The sequence below is a fragment of the Gekko japonicus genome, unplaced genomic scaffold (assembly GCF_001447785.1).
Source record: "Gekko japonicus isolate JY-2015 unplaced genomic scaffold, Gekko_japonicus_V1.1 scaffold1203, whole genome shotgun sequence".
In the NCBI taxonomy this organism is placed as follows: Eukaryota; Metazoa; Chordata; class Lepidosauria; order Squamata; family Gekkonidae; genus Gekko; species Gekko japonicus.
The window spans coordinates 476,981-497,571 of NW_015174878.1; positions in this window are offsets into that span (position 1 = coordinate 476,981).

Sequence of the window (20,591 nt, forward strand, 5' to 3'; positions counted from 1 at the left end):
GGGCCAGAGTTTTCCTGGGGAGCAGCTGCCAGAGGGTGGGAAGGAGGAAAAACTGAAGATGGAGATGGGGGCAGATCAAGGTAGGTTGGCTGGTGGTGGGAAGGAAGCAGAAAAAGTAGAGAAGCTATAAGAACATAAGATACGCCAATGTTGGATCAGGCCAAATTGGGCCCATCCAGTCCAACACTCTGTGTCACACAGTGTCCAGAAATACCAGGTGTTATCAGGAGGTCCACCAGTGGGGCCAGGACATTAGAAGCCCTCCCACTGTTGACCCCCCCCCAAGCACCAAGAAGACAGAGCATCACTTGCACCAGACCCCCTATCTATACCTTGTGGCTAATAGCCACTGATGGACCTCTGCTCCATATGCTTATCTATCTCTATGGGAGCTTTCAGGAAAGAGAATGTGAAAACAGTGAAGGAGGGGGAAGTGAGATTCCTCTTGCTAGTCCTTGTGGGTCCATGAATTGGATTAATCATAGAATCACAGAGTTGGAAGGGGCCATATAGGTCATCTAGACCAACTCCCCGCTTAAAGCAGGCTCAGCCTAGAGTATCCCTGACAAGTGTTCGTCCAGTCGTTGCTTAAGGACTGCCAGTGAGGGGGATTGTCCAAAACTAAGCAGCAGGACAATTTGTATAGTCTACTCAGTTGTTTTTTTTTTAAGGGAACTAAAAAGTTTCTAAAGTGCAGTTAGTAGCTATTCAGTAATGAATCTGAACTGCTCAGGAGAAACTTCAGGAGAGATTTAGGAGGAACCAAGAAAACAAGATTAGCAAAATTAGTCAAGGGAGGAGATTATGATCTCTAATACTGATATAATCTTTTAAAAAAAATCCTGCAATGGCTTCTGCGTCACCATGTAAATGGAACAACAAAATGGATCAAGGACATCATCTATGTAATAATGGATAATAATGGGGCAACAAGTTTGATCAGTGTTGTACCTTGAATGGGGCAGAAATGAAATGTACAAAACTTGGTTCATCCCATAGTTCTAACTTAAGAACATAAGAGACGCCAATGTTGGATCAGGCCAAAGGCCCATCCAGTCCAACACTCTGTATCACACAGTGGCCAGAAATACAAGTGCCATCAGGAGGTCCACCAGTGGGGCCAAGACATTAGAAGCCCTCCCACTGTTGACCCCCCCCCAAGCACCAAGAAGACAGAGCATCACTTGCCCCTGAGCCCCTATCTATACCTTGTGGCTAATAGCCACTGATGGACCTCTGCTCCATATGCTTATTATCTAATTCCCTTTTGAAGCCGTCCATGCTTGTAGCCGCCACCACTTCCTGTGGCAGTGAATTCCATGTGTTAATCACTCTTTGGGTGAAGAAGTACTTCCTTTTATCCGTTCTAACCCAACCGCTCAGCAATTTCATGGAGTGCTTATCTCTAGACATTGGTTGTGGTGCTTTAGGAAGTTAATGTAAGAGAGCGAGAGAGAGTTAAGTTATTCATTTCTGTCTACTTATGACTTTTTAAGGGTATTTTTTTACACTTTCCTTTCTCCAAGGGACTCAGCCCCTTCCATTCGATCCCGACAACAACGCCGTGGGCATAAAACAACAGTCGCAAGGTTCCGAAATAAGTCTGTGGACGAGACGGGATTTGAAGCTGAGTTTTTTCTGATCACTACCAGCTCTTGAGAAAGACAATGTTGCACTGAATTCCCCTCCTCGTTCCAAAGGTATCATACTGGGAAAGAAGCCAGCGAAGTACGTCTCCCCCCTGGATCAGCCAGGTCAACAAGTAATCACAACGGTCAAATCTGCATTTGCATTTTTAAATCGGTTTCGTGCTGCTGTGACGTCGTCTTTCTCTATGCTTGTTTGAAAGTTGTTTGGAGAAGATTCATTTAAAGTGGTGCAGAGGCGCAATGACAGTGGAGCCACCACGAGAGGGCGTTAAACATATGCGGACGGGCAAAATTATGCTAGCACAGTTGAAGTGTGAAAACAAAAGCAAAAGTAGACAGTTTTTTTGGGAGACAGAGTCAGAAGGCTGGGACACCAGTGGGAAAGACAAATGCAGATTCGACCAATGGTTCAAAAGACAGAGCAAATAATTCACGTCCTCTTCTCTTTCTTTGTTGGTACGAGTCTTTTGGCTTCGCTAATTTTGGCTTTGTTTATTTTGGCTTTGCTAATTACTGGGAGAGTCTGCATGGGCACAGTGTGAGTATGAACAGGAACGATAAGAGGACCTCTTATTAAACACTCGGGGAACCAAAGTTAAATCTTATTCCATCAAGGGACAAGTATTTTTTTTTTGCTATATGCTGCGAGAAACACAATTGCATCGAGTTGGAAATCGCCAAAATCTCCTACTCTCACACAATGGCATCAGAAGATATGGAAACTGTACGTGATGGCTAAAATTACAGATAATTTATCACAGATAGCCAATCCTTTTAGGCAATCCATGTTCCCCACAATTTGGATGCCCATACTCGATTATCTTACTCGCAAGAGGAAATTCCAGGAATGCTTGTAGACCTAGGTTTCTGATTCAATTTGGAATATGACAGTGTTAGGATTTCCTATCATACTTAAATCGTTAAATAGAACTGATACTTTCAGCTTTCTTTTAGTATATGACAGGGAATTAATGGTTTTGTTAACAGCAGGTTAATGTTTGAAATTGTTTGTAAATGTTATGAATTGTATGTATTGAAGTTTGTTAAAAACCAATAAAATATTAATTACAAAAAACCCAAAGCAAAACAGGGTCATGGCTTTCTGAACACTGGTGATAACAGAGAGGAAGCTTGCCACGGGCATACTTCCTCCATATGTTGGTACTGTGTTGAGGATAAAGCAGAGGCAGGAGACATGGTCAGCAGGCACGTGTCCATTCTCCCTCTCCATGAGTTCCATCAACGTGTGGAGGTGTCATGCAGTCAGGGCCACTGGAACCACAGGTGGAGGTAGTTTAAATAAACCCAGCCCGGGAAGACATTGGGGAATTTCAGACAGGTGCTTTCTCCCGGTAGGGAACCGATTCTCAACCGGGTGCTGGTCTGTCATTTCAGACAGAACCCGGTTGAGAATCGGTTCCCTACCGGGATGAAGTGGCATTTCACACAGGGAAGCCTCTCTTCCGATTAGGAACCGGGAGGGAAGCGTTTTACCTGTCAACCGCTTCCGAGGAGGCTCCCGTTCCCTCTCCCGGTTCCGATACGCTTCTTTCCCGCCTTTTTTCAGCCACGCGGGCTTTTTTTTTTTTGAACGTTCGGCTTATATCGATATATCGATATAACGCTATACCGATCCCATTGGAATACATTGGAATACTGGTATATCGATATATCGCTATAAGGTAAAGGTAAAGGTAAAGGTTCCCTTGCTCGAAAGCCAGTCGAATCCGACTCTAGGGTTGCGGTGCTCATCTCCGTTTCAAAGCCGAAGAGCCAGCGCTGTCCGAAGACGTTTCCGTGGTCATGTGGCCGGCATGACTAAACACCAAGGTGCACGGAACGCTGTTACCTTCCCACCGAAGTGGTCCCTATTTATCTACTTGCAATTTCTTGCTTTCGAACTGCTAGGTTGGCAGGAGCTGGAACTAGAGACGGGAGCTCACCCTGTCTTGCGACACCCGGGTCTTGAACCGCTGAACTACTGACCTTCCACAGCCTGCAGTTCAGCGTCTTAACCACTTGAGCATCGCTATAAGACGGACTTTAAAAAAAAAAAAACCGTGGGGAAACAAAGCGGTGTGTGTGTGAAACGCCGAACCGCTTCTGAATCGGCTCCTTTCCGGTAGGGGCAAGCCATGTGTGAAACGGCAGTCCTCTACCGGTTCATCTGCAAATGGAAGACTCCCAGCTTGAAACCGGGAGAAGACGGGTAATGTGAAATTCCCCATTGATTAGACCTTAATTAAAGGCTAGAAGGATTAATGCAGGTTTGGTCATTGAGGTTGGATAGCTTAGCAAATTATCTATGGATGGGGAGAGATAATCAAAGCAGTCTCTGTGACCCTACTGGATCCAGAGGCCTGGAATGGGATGTGTCGCAGTGTTGGAAAGCAACCACAAACCCTAACCCCCATGCTGACCATCACTGAAAGACAGTGTTGGTGGTTGGCATCTCTTGACATATTCTGGTGTGCAGTCTATAAGTGTGGGGAAGCTGCTTGAGTGATCCAAGCTTGGATCAGGTCCGCCCGAGGTTGGTGAGCCCATTGGGTCGTATGTTAGTGAATCAGTTCATGGTTCTGGTTGAGGTGTTCAGCAGGTCAGCTGATACCCAACATGTAATCTATATATCTAATTCCAACAGAGGGAGTGTTGTGCGGATACTTATTTACACTAACAGGAAGCTCACTCTGCCCCAACAGCTTTTCCTACATAGTCAGTATACTTCCTGTGTCTGCAGAAAAAGCCAAGAAGTAAAAAAATCCCTCCAGGGACGGCTGAATTCCCCCCAATACCTTCTGAAATGGCCTCTGCAGGGATCTAACTCCAGGCATCAACGGTGACAGAGAGATTAGAACGTTGGGGGGGGGGAGGCTTCTAACTGGCTCTGTGAGTCAAAGGGTGGGGGAAGGGCCCTTTCCTGGCCTCTTTTGGCCTTTCAAGGAGAGAGGGAGGAGGGTAGCCGTGGGGCCAGGCCTCACAAGAGTTGCCAGTGCCAGGCTGGGGGATTTCTTGAGATTTTGTGGAGGGCTGGGTTTGGGAAGGGAGAGGACTCAGCTGGGTATAATGCCACACAGCCGACCCTCAAAAGCAGCCATTTTCTGCAGGGAGACAGACCTCTGCTATCTAGAATCCAGTTGTAATTCTGGGGGGTCCCCAAGTCCCATTTGGAGGTTGGCAACTCTAGGCCTGGCAGTAGTCTAGGGTTGCCAGGTCCCCCATGATTTGCATGACTCACCTAGCCTTGGCTGCTTGCTACCATTCATCAGCAGCCACCCTATGAAAACCAGGTGCAGCAGTTCCAGCTTCAAAGTAGGGTCTGCAAGTCCCAGGTTCAGATGCCCATCTTGCAGTGGAAGCTGGCTGCGTGATTTTGGACCAGTCACATATTTCAGCCTAACCAACCTCACAGGGTTGTCGTGCAGATAAAAAGGAGTAATTTAAGACTGTAATTTTCCTAGGTAGAGGCTGGGGGGTGGAGATGAAAAGCAGAAGACAGAGAGGCAGATAAAGGTAAACTGGCTGATAAATAAATAAATAAATAGGGTTGCCAACTCCAGGTTGGGAAATTCCTGGACATTTGAGGGGTGGATCAGAAAAAGAGAGAGAAAGAGTGATGAAGTGGGGAGGCAGAAAAACAATGAGAAAGATGACAGGTCAGAAAGAGAGAGGAAGTCACTTGCATGGAGGAGAAATAGAGAGCAAGAAAAGGGGGGCAGAGGGGAGAAATAGTGTGAGAGAGGTAGGGGGTGAGGAGAGGAAGCAAAGGTGTGATGAATGAGATAACCATCCCACAAGTTTCTTGTTGGCCTCCACTTGTTAATGCTAATTCTAAACCATATTTCTTGTTCTTTGGGGAGAGAGTGTACATGGTTGGCTTCCCTTGGCAAATTTTGAGCAGTCTAAAAGTGTGAAGAAGCTAGGTGACTGATTCAAACTTGGAATAGTGTTGCCCAAAGGCTGCTGAGCCCATTAGGTACCATCCTAGGGAATCAGTTCATGTGTTCATCTTAGCTGCTCAGAAGGTTGGCTGAAATAAACATTTAATTAACGCTACCTTAAACCATATTTCTTGCCCTTTGGGACATTGGGCAGATTCAGCTAAAGCAACAGAAGGTAAAAGTTTCCCTTGCTCGAAAGCCAGTCGAATCTGACCCTAGGGGATGGTGCTGAAGCTGAAGAGCCAATGCTGTGAAAGACTTTTCCATGGTCATGTGGCTGGCATGACTAGATGCTGAGGCACACAGAATGCTGTTGCCTTCCCACCAAAGCGGTATCTAGTTATCGACTTGCAGTTTCTTGTTTTCAAACTGCTAGGTTGGCAGGAGCTGGGGCCAGAGATGGGAGCTCACTCTGTCATGCGGCACTTGGGTCTCGAACTGCCGAGCTACAGACCTTCTGGTCTGCAGCTTAGTGTCTTAACCTCTGAGCCACCGTGGCCCTAAGCAACATAATGTGAGGTCAAAATTAGGACACGTGGGCTTAATACAGACAAAAGGAGGAGTACAAAGGAAATGGGGGATTTTGTGTTGAAGAAAAAGAAATGGGACATTCTATGGTAGCCCCACCGGAAATACCAAAATGATGCTGGACCTCCTGATGGCACCTGATGTTTTGACCACTGTGTGACAGAGTGTTGGACTAGATGGGCCATTGGCCTGGTCCAGTATTGGCTTCTCTTGTGTTCTTATAGTATTTCCTTTTTGTAGAAAAAGAAAATACCTCTCACAAAGAACTTGTTTGCTTTAGCACTTTCTTCTGGAAAGAGTAAGGGAAAAGTTGTTCTGAGTCTGTGCTTGTATCCCATGCTTTATCCGCTCTGCTAACTGTTGACTGTAATCAACCAATGCTACTTTCAGCAAAGCTTATAATGCACCGGATCATCAACCTTCTCTGTCTTAGCTGTTACCTTGTATTTTTGTTTACATTGCTTTAACTTGGCTGCTGTTCTCTTGGGACGTCCTTGAAATGGGTGACCTGCCCACCACCAATAAGACCAAAAACTTTTAATTCGAGATGGGCAAAGAACATAGGCCCTGGTCACACAGGCCGGATATCGTGGAGGGGGGGATGCGTGGCTAATTGCCCCGGCAAAGTTTGATGCGCGATTACGTGATCAGACGCGCCGGCGGCACACCACGGGTCCTTCCCTCAGTGCCGGCGGGTAAACAAGGGACCGGAGGGGAATGCCGCACGCCAGCGCGATCACACCACGGGTGTCTAGAGGCAACCCATGGCAAACGTTTACTAGCAACTTGGAGGTACTAGATTTTTAAGGCGCATTGGTGGCGGTAAGCCACAGGTGTGCTCCACTTCCCAGATGTTGGGGTGTGATCGCGCCTGGATAGTCCGCTCACCATCTGTGCCTCTTCCGCGGCAACTTTGCTGTGTGACCGGGGCCATACTTCTTCACTAAACCTATTTGATATGTAGCGCTCACTGTTGTGAAGAAAATGGGGGAGGGGGGTTTAGGAGGTTTATGGGAGCCGGTATATTGCCCTTTCCCACATGAACTGTCACTAGTTTAGCTGTATTTAATACCGAATTAGGGAAATTCATGGAGAATAGGTTTATTACCCACGGTGGCTCACAAGAACCTTCAAATTCAGAAGCAGTATAGCTCTGGGACAGACCAAGGGATGATGGAGACTATGCCCATCTTTCTTCTTGAGCATCCTGTTGGCTGCTGTGTGAAACAGAAGGCTGGATTCAGTGAACCCTTCGTCTGACCAAGCAGGGTTATTCTACCAATTCAGACCCAGTCTAGATTTCTCTCCTTCCTATCACGGAGCCTTGGGAAATATTCCACCATATATAAATGCTTCCCATCATAATCATAGACATTTTGGTACCACTGATCAACACAAAGCAAAGAAGGGTGATGTTCCAGCACAAAATACCTTTACTGAAACTAGACTGGACACTTGGCTGTTTACAAGAGAGATTTGATACATGATTCATAAACATATCCCCGTCCCCCACGGAGCTAATTAGGGCAAGGTGCATAGGAGGGCGGTGCATACTCCCACAGTACAGCCAACGGAGTGGTATAAAAGCTTTTGCCTCCTTGCTACTCCAACAGCTTCTCTCCTCTGCCTGTTGCTTTTTGATCTCTTCTCCTCCAAGAACCAGGTAAGTCTGATCTGAGGCTATCTTACGGAACTCAACTGCAGTATCACTTCACCTGCTTTCTTTTTCTTTGTGTTTTACCAAGATAATTACCATGCATTTATGGCTTCCCCCCCCCCCCAAGCAAAATCTTTTAATTCTTGCACCAGGGGAACAGTTTTCTCCAAGGCTTCTGGAATAGGGTGATGGAGCTTTGGGCCACAAACTTTCTGGTTCATAACTTTTCTTTGCCATGAACTTAGTAGAAAGCCTTTGGTTGCTCTTCTCACCAGTTTGGTGTAGTGCTTAAGAGCGTGGACTCTAATCTGGGAGAACCGGGTTTGATTCCCCAGTCCTCCACATGCAGCTGCCGGTGTGACCTTGGGTCAGTCGTAAGTTCTTTCAGAACTGTTCTATCAAGGGCAATTGTTGAGAGAGCTCTCTCAGCCCCACCTACCTAAGAACATAAGAACATAAGAGAAGCCAATGTTGGATCAGGCCAATGGCCCATCCAGTCCAACACTCTGTCACATAGTGGCCAAAAATACCAGATGCCATCAGGAGGTCCAGCAGTGGGGCCAGGACACTAGAAGCCCTCCCTCACAGGGTGTCTGTTGTGGGGAGGGGAAGGGAAAGGAGCTTGTAAACTGCTCTGAGACTCCTTCGGGTAGTGAAGGGTGGGGGATAAATCCAATCTCCTCCTCTTCTCCTCCTCTCTCCCTCTCCCCCCCCCAAACCTCAGTCCATCTTCCCATCTAACATACCATGATAATAACATTGGCTTACTTTATGGTATTTTGAGCATTAACAGCAGTATTTATGCAAAATCTTCTTCTTATGAAGGTCTTCTCATTCTTTGCCAAATTACTCTAGCTAGGTTCATTCGAATTTCAGCAGATCTGGAAAAAAATAAGTTTGCATCTGAAAACATCATTGTAACGGTACGGATTTGGATCCAGCTAGATTTATACTAAATCTTGTCCAATTCGCTCCCTGCTACAGCCTCCATTCCACATGAAATGCAGATCCCATGATTCTCAGCATAGCCTTTTGAAGTGGTGAAGGAGGATGCCAGTGTCCCTTTCCACCAAAAGATCCTGCCCTTGAAATATAGCAATGGGGGGGGGATAAGAACATAAGAACATAAGAGAAGCCAATGTTGGATCAGGCCAAAGGCCCATACAGACCAACACTCTATATCACACAGTGGCCAGAAATACCAGTGCCATCAGGAGGTCCACCAGTGGGGCCAGGACATTAGAAGCCCTCCCACTGTTTACAGTTGGGTTGGATCCAGTATTTCTCTTCCACTAACTGACCAATTTCTATTAGAGAAGAACATCTGTTAAATTTCCAGCAACAGGGTATACTGGTGGCCATGAGCACAGATAGCTTTCTCTAGGCGATAAGAAGAGTCATGGTGGAGAGGACCAACACTGGCCACTAGCCATGGTGATTGAAAGAGTCTTCCATGCCCAGGGGCATCAAACCACTTGTGGCAGAATGGGCCTGCTCTGGGTTGCAGGCCCTGTTCCACCCCACTCTCCATGATTTTTCGAACACCCATAAAGGCTTTATTCTCTGTCCAATAACCTGCCACCATCACCTGACCTTTGCAGGAATTACCCACTGGGAGGATCAGGACTCCCAGCTTCCTTTCTATGTTCTGAAGCCTTGCCTCTGTGTCTCCCACTGCCCAGTGCCTGATCACCACGGGGGCCATTTACTGCCTTGTGCACCCCTGGAGGAATAGCCACTTGCCAACTGGCTGCCTTCCCCCAGTACTCCCTTTAAAATAGTGTGTCCAAGACGGCAGAGGTCTATGTGGTACAGAGAACCACTACCAGCATTCAAAGTTATAAAATATGTATTAAAAAGAAAATGTTCACAAGGATACTTTTAGCACAGCACCAGTTTGAGCAAGGGATTCAAAAGAGATACACCAACAACTCTTTGAGAATATCTGCTCAAGTTGACCCTTCACTTCTCTATGGATTCACTGAAAGAATGTTGAGGACCTTCTCAAGCAAAATATCCAGTCCCGAATTTCTGTCTGAGAAGTTTCAATAGATCTTTTAATACAAATTATGTTCTCTTGTTCTCAAAATGGGGACCCTTGTATTTAAGAAGAGATATCAAAATATTGGCTTTGGGCATATTAGTTGGTATATTGATCAAAATGACTAAACATTTAGTTCTCTAAAAAGACAGGTTTTTCAAAGTGAATATATAAAGCTGTTGGATTGGAATGGTCCATTCAGTCTGGTGCCATGAACGCCAGCTGGGGACATCTTTCCCGGGTCTCATCCTTTCCAAGGATCTCCTAACTTGGGTACTTTCACTGGAGATGCCAGGGGGCCTGGAGTGGAACTTCTGCCTTGAGACTGTCCTAAGTCCTTTTAGGGGGACAGACAGGCTAAACATTGGTTAAACAAACAAGCAGTCCTGTGCTACTGAGACACAGAGTTTAGCTAACATTTAAGGGTCAGCTCTGCAAAAAGAAGTATTTTCAGTCATTTCTCTGGGGATTGCACTGTGCCTTGTTCACTTATTTGAATATCTCTCTTCTCTTCAGATTTTACTCTACCACAACAAGATGTCTTACTGTGGATCTGTCTGCAATGTCCCCTTCGGTCTTGGATCATGCTACGGAGGCCTTACATCTGGCCGACTGTGGCCGTCCTACGGCCTTGGCTCCCTCAGTGGAACGGGCGCTTGGTCGGGATTTGGAACTCTGTCTGGTGGCTGGTCTGGTCCCGGAAGCCTGTCCGGTGCCAATGTCGCCTGCACCGATCAGCTTCCAGGGTCTGAAGTGGTGGTCCAGCCGCCTCCCTCTGTGGTCACCATCCCGGGACCCATTCTGTCTGCGACGTCTGAGCCTGTTGCAGTTGCTCAAACATCTTTTTCGGGACTCGGTTCCCAAGGGCTCTCCCCTTTATATTCAACTGGTGGTTTGGGGGGATATGGAAGGTTAGGGTTATACGGTGGTGGTTTATATGGAAGTGGTATGTATGGTGGGGGGTTATATGGTGGTTTGAGAAGGTACGGCCAGAGGCGCCTGCCCTTCAGTGGCTGGGGTTATGGTGCCTGTGTGCCTTGCGTGCCATGTGGACCTTGTTAAATAGTGACTGCTGTTTGCATGGAGACTAACAATCTGAAACGAAAAACAAAATGACAGTCTAGGAATCTGAGTGGACATTACATGCTGAACTTTGGCAATACTCAGCACCCACGGTCTCCTGTTTTTCTAAATGGAGCTGTTGGGTGCTCAGTCCCTCTAAAAGCAGGACATGGTTATCTTTTTTCTTCTTCTGTTACTCTGAACTTCTTGGTCTCGATATCTCTTATACTGTTTCCTATGTATCCAACTGTCTTCTCCCAAATACTGCTTGTGACGCAGATGTAAAATTGGTAGAGTGAGTTGGGAAATCCCTCTGCCCTGTTTTCTACTGTCAAACTGATAGGTGTATTTTTGTCTTGATGGCTTTCAGTCCCCCTTTCACAATAAAGCTTAACACTGTATCATCATTCTTGCCGAATCCTTTTTTTTTTCCTCCCTGACTTGTACAATGTTCAGAATTCTCCTTGGTCATATTAGAATTTTTTTTTAAAAAAAAAAATGCCCTGTACTTAATAGACATAGAAGTACTTGGTGGGGAATAATGTCTGGCCCAGTTATTCAGTTCTTGGAAGAAGAAGAAGAGAAGAGATTGGATTTATACCCCCCCCTTCACTACCCGAAGGAGTCTCAGAGCGGCTTACAAACTCCTTTCCCTTCCCCTCCCCACAACAGACACCCTGTGAGGTAGGTGGGGCTGAAAGAGCTCTGACAGAGACTGCTCTTTTTCAAGAACAGCTGTGCCAGAACTACAGCTTGCCCAAGGTCATCCAGCCAAGTGCAAGTGGAGGAGTGGGGAATCAAACATGGTTCTCCCAGATTAGAGTCCGCGCACTTAACCACTACACCAAACTGGCTCACTTGGGGGGCAGGGAGTGAGTGTACCACAACTCACACTACAGTTGAATTTGGATAGCACAATAGTAGACTCAGGGTCTGAGAAAAGATTGAGCTTCGAAAACCAAGAATGTCACCATTTATTTTGTTTTCATATAAATATCTTCCGACCAATATAGAGGAAAACAAGATAAAAGCACCACAGATGGGACAATGACAAATTGGCAGCCAAAACTGACCACCAGGTCTGACTGTGGGTGTTTTAGCCTTAAGAACAGCCTTGCCGGATCAGATCAGTCTTTCATCTAGTCCAGCAACCTGTTCCACACAGTGGCCAACTAGCTGTCCCAGGAGGCCAACAAATAGGGCATAACATCATCATAGAATTGTAGATTTGGAAGGTGACGTACATAATGATGGGCACAACCCCACCCCCACCCCCCAAAAAAAGTTGAGGATTCAGCGTGGCCCCTGAACATTCACCTGATTCACCTGAACTGAAACAAATCGGCCCCACCTGAACCAAATGAGTTCAGTTCCCCCTTTCTCCCAGTCAGGAGAAAAGGGATGGGATCACCCTGGAAGAGATTTCCCTTCCACCTTTCTCCTGGCCATGGCCAGGAAAAATGGGGCAGGGATCACTGGGGATGGGGCTTCATTTAACCCTTTGGTTTTGCCCCCCCCCCCATTCAAGCGGCAGGGAGCAAAACCAAAGGATTAAAATTCTGGCACCATACAGCTGAACTGAATCAGCCAAAAGTCCGGTAAATGTTTGGGGAATGCACCTTCCCTGAACATCAGTTCCTGAGCTCTGAACCAGGCCAAGAGTCACTGCTCCGCAGTTTTAAAGACCTCTCCATATAACAAAATGGCTTCTTGATTGCGACAAACTATCTATTCTTTATAATTATAAAAAGTTACCTCATTCCTGTCGCCTGTTCACTGGCAAAGTTCCAAACCTGATACCTACCTGAGCATTTCCCCATAGGAGTGAAATAAAGCAGGGTTTTTTTGTACTGATTTACTATTATCCTTTCTTGTGCCAGAACCTGACACACACCAATGAAGTGTTTTACTGTTCCTCAGCATCCCAGGCTGGGCCAGCATATATCTGTACTCATTTAAACAACTGGGTGGGACAGTCAGAAAAACAAAGAAGAAGAAAAGGATCTACTCAGCTAAGGAAAAGAAAAAAAGGGAAGCCGGTGTGTGTGTGTGTGTGTCATTATAGCTAGTATTATGGAAGAAGAATTAAACATGCTCTCCTCTCAATCTTGCACAATTTAATATATCTGGCGTCTGGAGTTCTGGCCCCACTGCTGGACCTCCTGATGGCACCTGATATTTTTTGGCCACTGTGTGACAGAGTGTTGGACTGGATGGGCCATTGGCCTGATCCAACATTGGCTTCTCTTATGTTCTTATGAAATGCCCCTTGCGAGTCCTCGTGGGTCCCCTAAGTGGATTGGCCATAAATTAGTGGCAGGGCAGTTTACACAATTCTAGACAGGTAAAAAAATAGCCATAGAAAAGAAAACTAAAAGTATGTAAAATGTGATTCGCAAACATTTGGTGGTGAATTTGAAGCTGCTCAGAAGGAACTTCAGGAGAGATTTGGGCAGAACCAAAAAAATAAGATTAGCAAAATTAATGAAGGAAGGAGGTTATGATCTCTAAAGCTGGAATAAATCAAAATTTAAAAATGTAGTGGCTTTTGTGTCACCATGTAAATGAATCAATGATAGCAGACCCTGATGCTGGGAAAGACTGAAGGTCAAAGAAGAAGGGGATAGCAAAGGATGAGATGGTTAGACAGTGTTATCGAGGCAACAAACAAGAAATTAAGCAAACTCCGGAAGACAGGAGGGCCTGGTGTGAGGTGGTGCATGGGGTTGCGAAGAGTCATACTCAACTGTGCAATTGAAAAACAACAACAACAAAAAAGAGTGAAGGGGAGGGCGAGTGTTATGAACATTACACTTTGACTGAGGCAAAAATGACATTTATAAAACTTGGCTCATCCTACGGTTCTAACCTCTTGGTTGTGGGGTGATTTGACAAAGTCATGACTGATGTTAGCCGAATTGCTCTTTATGAGAAACAATTGGTACAGTTTAAATCGGGATTCTGGCAAATTAATATCGAGGATGGGCTGCCCCCAATACGTTCTCAATAAAGAGACTGAGACAGAAGTAAAATTCTCTTTAGTTTACTAAGTATCATTCAATGCACACAATTACATACACACACACAAGAACTAAGTAAAAACAGAGAGATTTGGTAAAGCACATTCGCATTAGCAGGTTATCGTTGGTGGGAAATATTTACCTCAGGCGATGTGCGGCTCCTAAATCTTCCAGCGGGAGGTATTAGGGCGGGGAGGAAAAATAGAAAGCACGTGTAATCAGACCAGCTGAAAACACATGTAGCACTCTAGCTGCAGACTACAGTGCAAAAGCGAGGCAAGGTTTTGAGTATAGTAAGCTGGACGTAAGAGGAAACAGCAGACAGGTAGGGGTCATAGGTAGGGGAAGGAAGTGTCTAACTGGAACGTGCTGTGTTCTAACCTTTAAAGCTGCTGGCGAGAGAGGGGAGGGGGCCGCAGGCAGCTTACACCTGATGACCCTACCCTCTGGGTCTAGAATAGGCTAACGGGGACAATTTCAATTCTATTGGCTAGCTTGACCATTGGTACCTGGGAGGGAGAAGAGGTAAGTTCGGAGACAATAGAGCTGACTCATCGCTGGCCATGTGGATTCTCCATGTGGACTGGAACCTCTTTGTAGTCTGGCAGAGGGGGATTCAGGGATAAGCCTATCATGTGGAGACCAGGAGTCTGGGCTACTTAATGAGTGTCTTGCGTTTGCTGTAAAACCTGTGTTTACACACACATGATAAACAGGAGACACGGCAGCACCTCTGGAGGGATATCCAGTCAGCAAATCATTGACTGCAACTGATACCTTTTCCTCACTGGGCACCCTCAACGTGAACTCTTTATTACACAGTCTCTTATTAGCCCACTTCATCAAGTTTATTCACATAATATAGTCCAGAAATAGCCCAATATATGGCGGCTGGGCTTACACTGATGGCTAAGTTTATTAGTTTCTGTTTATATATTACTGTTTCAACTGTAATTTTTAAACTTTCTCTCCTCCATTGGACCCACCCCCTTCCATTTTTCCAAGCAACAGCACTCTGCAGAGAAAGCAACAAGGTTCTCAAATAAGCTTTGAATGGCTCTTTTTGTAGCAGGAACTTCTTTGCATTTTAGGCCACACCCCCTAATGTAGCCAATCCTCCAAGAGCTTACAGAGCTTTTCTTACAGGAGTTACTGTAAGCTCTTGGAGGATTGGCTACATTAGGGTGTGTGTCGCTTAATATGCAAATGAGTACCTGCTACAAAAAGAGCCCAAGCTGAGGCCAACTATGTGATTGCCACACCATGCTGACTCTTGAGAAAGACAATGTTGCACTGACTGTGGCTCCTCACTCTAAAAGTATCAAACTGAAAAAGGAACCACAGGAATGAGGGAAGGGAAGGGAAGGGAAGGGAGGAGAGGAGAGGAGAAGAGAGGAGAAGAGAGGAGAAGAGAGGAGAAGAGAGGAGAAGAGAGGAGAAGAGAAGAGAAGAGAAGAGAATTTCTTATTATTGGGCTGTTTTTTGAACAACAGTGATGATTACTTTTTGACCTAACAAAAGTATCAAATTGGAAAAGGAACCAGGCAGGTCAAAAAGTAATCATCACAGTTGTGAGGCAGTTCATGAGAGGGAGGGCAGGAAGGGTTGCAGCAGTGCTTAGTTCTTGTGGCCCTTTCTTACACGCCCAGGGAAATGTTGATCACCACGTTGGGGTCAGGAAGCAACTTTTCTCCCGGCCAGTTTGGCTGGAGATCCTGGAAGTCTGTTTGTCATCTTCTGGGCATGGAACAGGGGTCGCTGTGGGTGCGGAGGGGGAGGGATTTGTGAATTTCCTGCATTGTGCAGGGGGTTGGGCTAGATGATCCTGGAGGTACCTTCCAACGCAATGATTCTATGACACTATCTACCACTGCTGGTCAGCATGTGCATTCAGGCATCATCCCCCAACACCGTGAGACTTCCCATTCCAGGCCCTGGATCCAGTAGGGCCACAGTGTCTGGTTTGGTTATCTTTCCTTATCCGTAAATACTTTGCTAAACGATTCAGCCTGAATTACCATTCCTGCATTGATCCTACTAGCTTTTCATTAAGGCCTGATCTGTCTCTTCCAGGACCAGGGCTGTTAAAACGATCTCTGCCACCACTTCTAATAGCCCTGACCACATGACATTTCCACCTGTAGATAGAACACATGGAGGCAGAAGAAGAGAAGAGATTGGATTTATACCCCATTCTTCACTACCCATAAGAACATAAAAGACGCCAATGTTGGATCAGGCCAAAGGCCCATCCAGTCCAACACTCTGTCACACAGTGGCCAAAAATACCAGGTGCCATCAGGAGGTCCAGCAGTGGGGCCAGGACATTAGAAGCCCTCCCACTGTTGACTCCCCCAAGCACCAAGAAGACAGAGCATCACTTGCCCCAGAGCCTGTATCTATACCTTGTGGCTAACAGCCACCGATGGACCTCTGCTCCATATGCTTATCTAATTCCCTTTTGAAGCCGTCCATGCTTGTAGCACCCACCACTTCCTGTGGCAGTGAATTCCATGTGTTAATCACTCTTTGGGTGAAGAAGTACTTTCTTTTATCCGTTCTAACCCGACCACTCTGCAATTTCATGGAGTGCCCACGAGTTCTTGTATTGTGAGAAAGGGAGAAAAGTACCTCTTTCTCTACCTGCTCTTTCCCATGCATAATCTTATAAACCTCGATCATGTCACCCCTCAGTCGTCGTTTCTCCAAGCTAAAGAGCCCTAAGCGCCTTAACCTTTCCTCATAGGGAAAGTGTTCCAACCCCTTTATCATTCGAGTTGCCCTTTTCTGCACTTTTTCCAAAGCTATAATATCCTTTTTAAGGTGTGGTGACCAGAACTGCACACAGTACTCCAAATGAGGTTGCACCATTGATTTATATAGGGGGCATTATGATATTGGCTGATCTGTTTTCAATACCCTTCCTAATAATCCTCAGCATGTTATGTTATGTTATGTTAACCCTCCATTTGTTTTCCTACATCCCTCCTTGTTCAATCAGTTTGGCTTGAATTCTCTACTTTGACACTTGTTGTGGTGGGCGTGATACATTAACCCATGGTTCTGCTGGTTGTGCATTGGTTCTTTGGGTTTATTCTCTTCCTGTGAGAGACTTTTGGCCATGGGTTGCTTTGCTTACTGTTGTGTCTCTGACTATTCTTTGCCCTGGAGAAAGCATGGAATCCCCCTTCACATAGCAAGCAAAGGAGTCCAGTGGCACCTTTAAGATCAATAAAGTTTTATTCTGGGTTTAAGCTTTGGTGGGCATGCAGGTCAGTTGATGTCAGGATCTGGTTGTCCCATGCTGTGCCAAGGCTTCTTACAGCTGTAACCAACAAAAATTGTGGTCATTTTGTCCCAAAAGGTTGAGAGCAATTGTGTTTATTGGAGGCTGTCTTAGGAGGGACCTGGCACCTTTGCTGCCCTCTCCCCTCCCCTAGGGGCTGCGGTGGCTCAGTGGTCAAGACGCTGAACTGCAGACCGGAAGGTCGGTAGTCCAGCAGTTCGAGACCCAAGTGCCGCATGACGGAGTGAGCTCCCGTCTCTGGTCCCAGCTCCTGCCAACCTAGCAGTTCGGGAGCAATAAATTGCAAGTAGACAAATAGGTACCGCTTCAGTGGGAAGGTAACAGCATTCCGTGCAGCTCGGCATCTAGTCATGCTGGCCACATGACCACGGAAATGTCTTCGGACAGCGCCGGCTCTTCGACTTGGAAACGGAGATGAGCACCGCACCCTAGAGTCGGATTCAACTGGCTTTCAAGCAAGGGAAACCTTTACCTTTACCCCTCCCCTAGGCACTGGAAATACTCTTGTGTCCCCATTTAACTACACAAGACGTTGTGGTAATCTCACTCTCTGCCTTCTCCCCAAATGAGTGAATGGGCCATTCTCTGTCTGAATAGCTGCATAGTTTCACCCCTCCCCTACCATAGGCTTCCGTGTCTCTCTAGAACACGGTAAACATTTAGGTAACTTGACTTACATCTGTATTGATAAGAAAGACCAAGGAGAATTATGAACACTGAACAATCAGGGACAGGATAAGGATCACACAAGAGCTTTGATGCCGCTTTAACGTTTATTGTGAAAAGGAGGAAAAGAAGGACTCAAACAAAACGCCCTCTATTGATTTGGAAACAGGAAAAGGGACAGAGAGATTTTCACAACAGCATCCTAAGAAGTGTTCAGGATAAGATTTTCACATACATAGGAAACTTTGGGAGCTGGTCACATACATGAGAAACTTGGTGAGCAACATTTTAAGAAAGAGCAGGAAGTTATGAGTGACAGACGGGGGGGGGGGGGGAAGATGTAACCAAGACCTGGTATCAGAGGTATTGAGCACCCCACAGCTCCCACTTCCATTAGTGAAAGCAGGAGGTTTCCAAAGCTCAGCATGTAATGTCCACCCAGAGTCCTAGATCATCATCTTGTTTCCATTCCCAGATTGTTAGTCTCCATGTAGACAACGGCCAGGATTTAACAAGGCCTACACGGTACGCAAGGTCCACAGGTGTTATAGCCCCAACCACTGAAGGGCAGGGACCTTCGACCATACCTTCTCAAACCACCATATTCCAGCCTTTCATATCCTCCCAATGCACCACCAGAATACAGAGGGGAGAGCCCTTGGGAACCCAGCCCTGAATACCCAGTCAAAAAAGAGGTTGTTTGAGCAACTACAACAGGCTCAGAAGTTGCAGACAAAATGGGTCCCGGGATGGTGACCACAGAGGGAGGCGGCTGGACCACCAATTCAGACCCTGGAAGCTGATCAGTGCAGGCGATGTTGGCACCGGACAGGGTTCCAAGACCTGACCAGGCACCTGTCCCTGAGAGGGAGCCAAGGCCGTAGGACGGCAGCAGTCCACTAGATGTAACACCTCCATAGCATGGTCCGAGATCCAAAGGGACATTGCAGACAGGTCCACAGTAAGACATCTTGATGTGGTGGGGTAAAAGGGGGGGGGGGGGGAAGATGGCAGTGCAAGTAAGTGAATAAGACACAGTGCAAATCCCCAGAGAAATGAGTGAAAATAACATTTCTTGAAGGTAGCAAAGAGCAAGAGTCCAGTAGTACCTTCAAGACTAACAAAATTAACACATGGAATTCACTGCCACAGGGGGTGGTGGCAGCTACAAGCATGGACGGCTTCAAGAGGGAATTGGATAAGCATATGGAGCAGAGGTCCATCGGTGGCTATTAGCCACAAGGAGTAGATAGGGACTCCGGGGCAAGTGGTGCTCTGTATTTTTGGTGCTTGGGGGGGGGGTCAATAGTGTAAGGGCTCCTAGTGTCCTGGCCCCACTGTTGGACCTCCTGATATTACCTGGTATTTTTGGCCACTGTGTGACAGAGTGTTGGACTGGATGGGCCATTGGCCTGATCCAACATTGGCTTCTCTCACATTCTTAAAATTTGTGGCAGGGGATGAGCTTTTGTCACTGCTCACTGCTTCAGATACAGCTAGAATGGGAGTCCATCTGTCCTATTTATTGGAAATTGGAGTGATTTCAGATGCCGAATGACATGAGTAGGCAAATGACAATAGCCGGTGAATAACAATAGCAGGTGTGATTGGATTAAGGTGAGATATGCAGAGGGGTAATACACGTGGAGAAATCAGCATTGGTAATGAGACAGGAAACCTAGGTCTCGATTCAGTCCAGGTGATGCATTGTCTTGAGCTTCATGATCAACTGAAATTCAGCCGTCTCTCTTTCTAATCTCCCTTTGAAATTTATTTGTAAGAGAACTGCTACACAGCTATCCATCTTGATCTATTTCTTGCAGGTATTTCTGACACCTAAGGTCTGCCTCTCAGTAGTACTTTCTTGTTTGTTTTTCCCCAAAAAAAGGATTCAGAATGTCTCAGTCCAAGTCCCTAGCATCTTCAGTGAAAGAACCCACGGTAGCAAATTCTTGGAAAGACTCAGAACTTGGAGAAATGCTCCCAGTTGGTGTTCACAGTACTGGGCTGAATGAACCATTCTAATTTAGCAGTTTTGTAAAACATATACTTTTTTTCAGAAAACTAAATGTTAAGTATTGTTGATTAAGTGACATGCCCAAAACAGGAGTTTTCATGACCCAAATACCCACGTCCCCACTTTTGAGAATGATGAAAAAATTGAACTGAAAGAGATATTAACATTTTTCGGACACAGGTTGGAGATGGGATATTGTACTTGGGAATGTACTCAGCATTCAGTCAGTGAATCCACAGAGAACTACAGGATTTCCGCAGAAACTGTAATACTAGCAAATCTTCTCAGGGTTTTAGTTGATTTCACCTGTGGGGAAATATGATTTATAATCAGGAGTTCTTTTGTTGTCAAAACTTTTCAGATAGTCTGAGGGAAAACTGTGAAGTTTAAAGTGTGTTGAGACTAACTAGATAATTCTGATCAGTTTCAGAAAAACGTAAAAAGAACCTTGCTTTTCACTGGAAACAAAAAAAATGCGCAGAGGTTTGTGATAGCCATTTCATACCTGCAAGTTGCCATTCAATATTGTACTGAGCAAGCCATGAAGAGGCTCATCTGAATTCAACTAGGACCTACACAGTGATCCCTTTTTATGAAAAGAATCTTGTTACAATTTTTTTTTACAAAAATTACTTTTGAAATGCGATTTACAATGAAAAGGGTGTCAGCGAGCTGCCATTTCTCTGGGACAACGTCCCGTCCC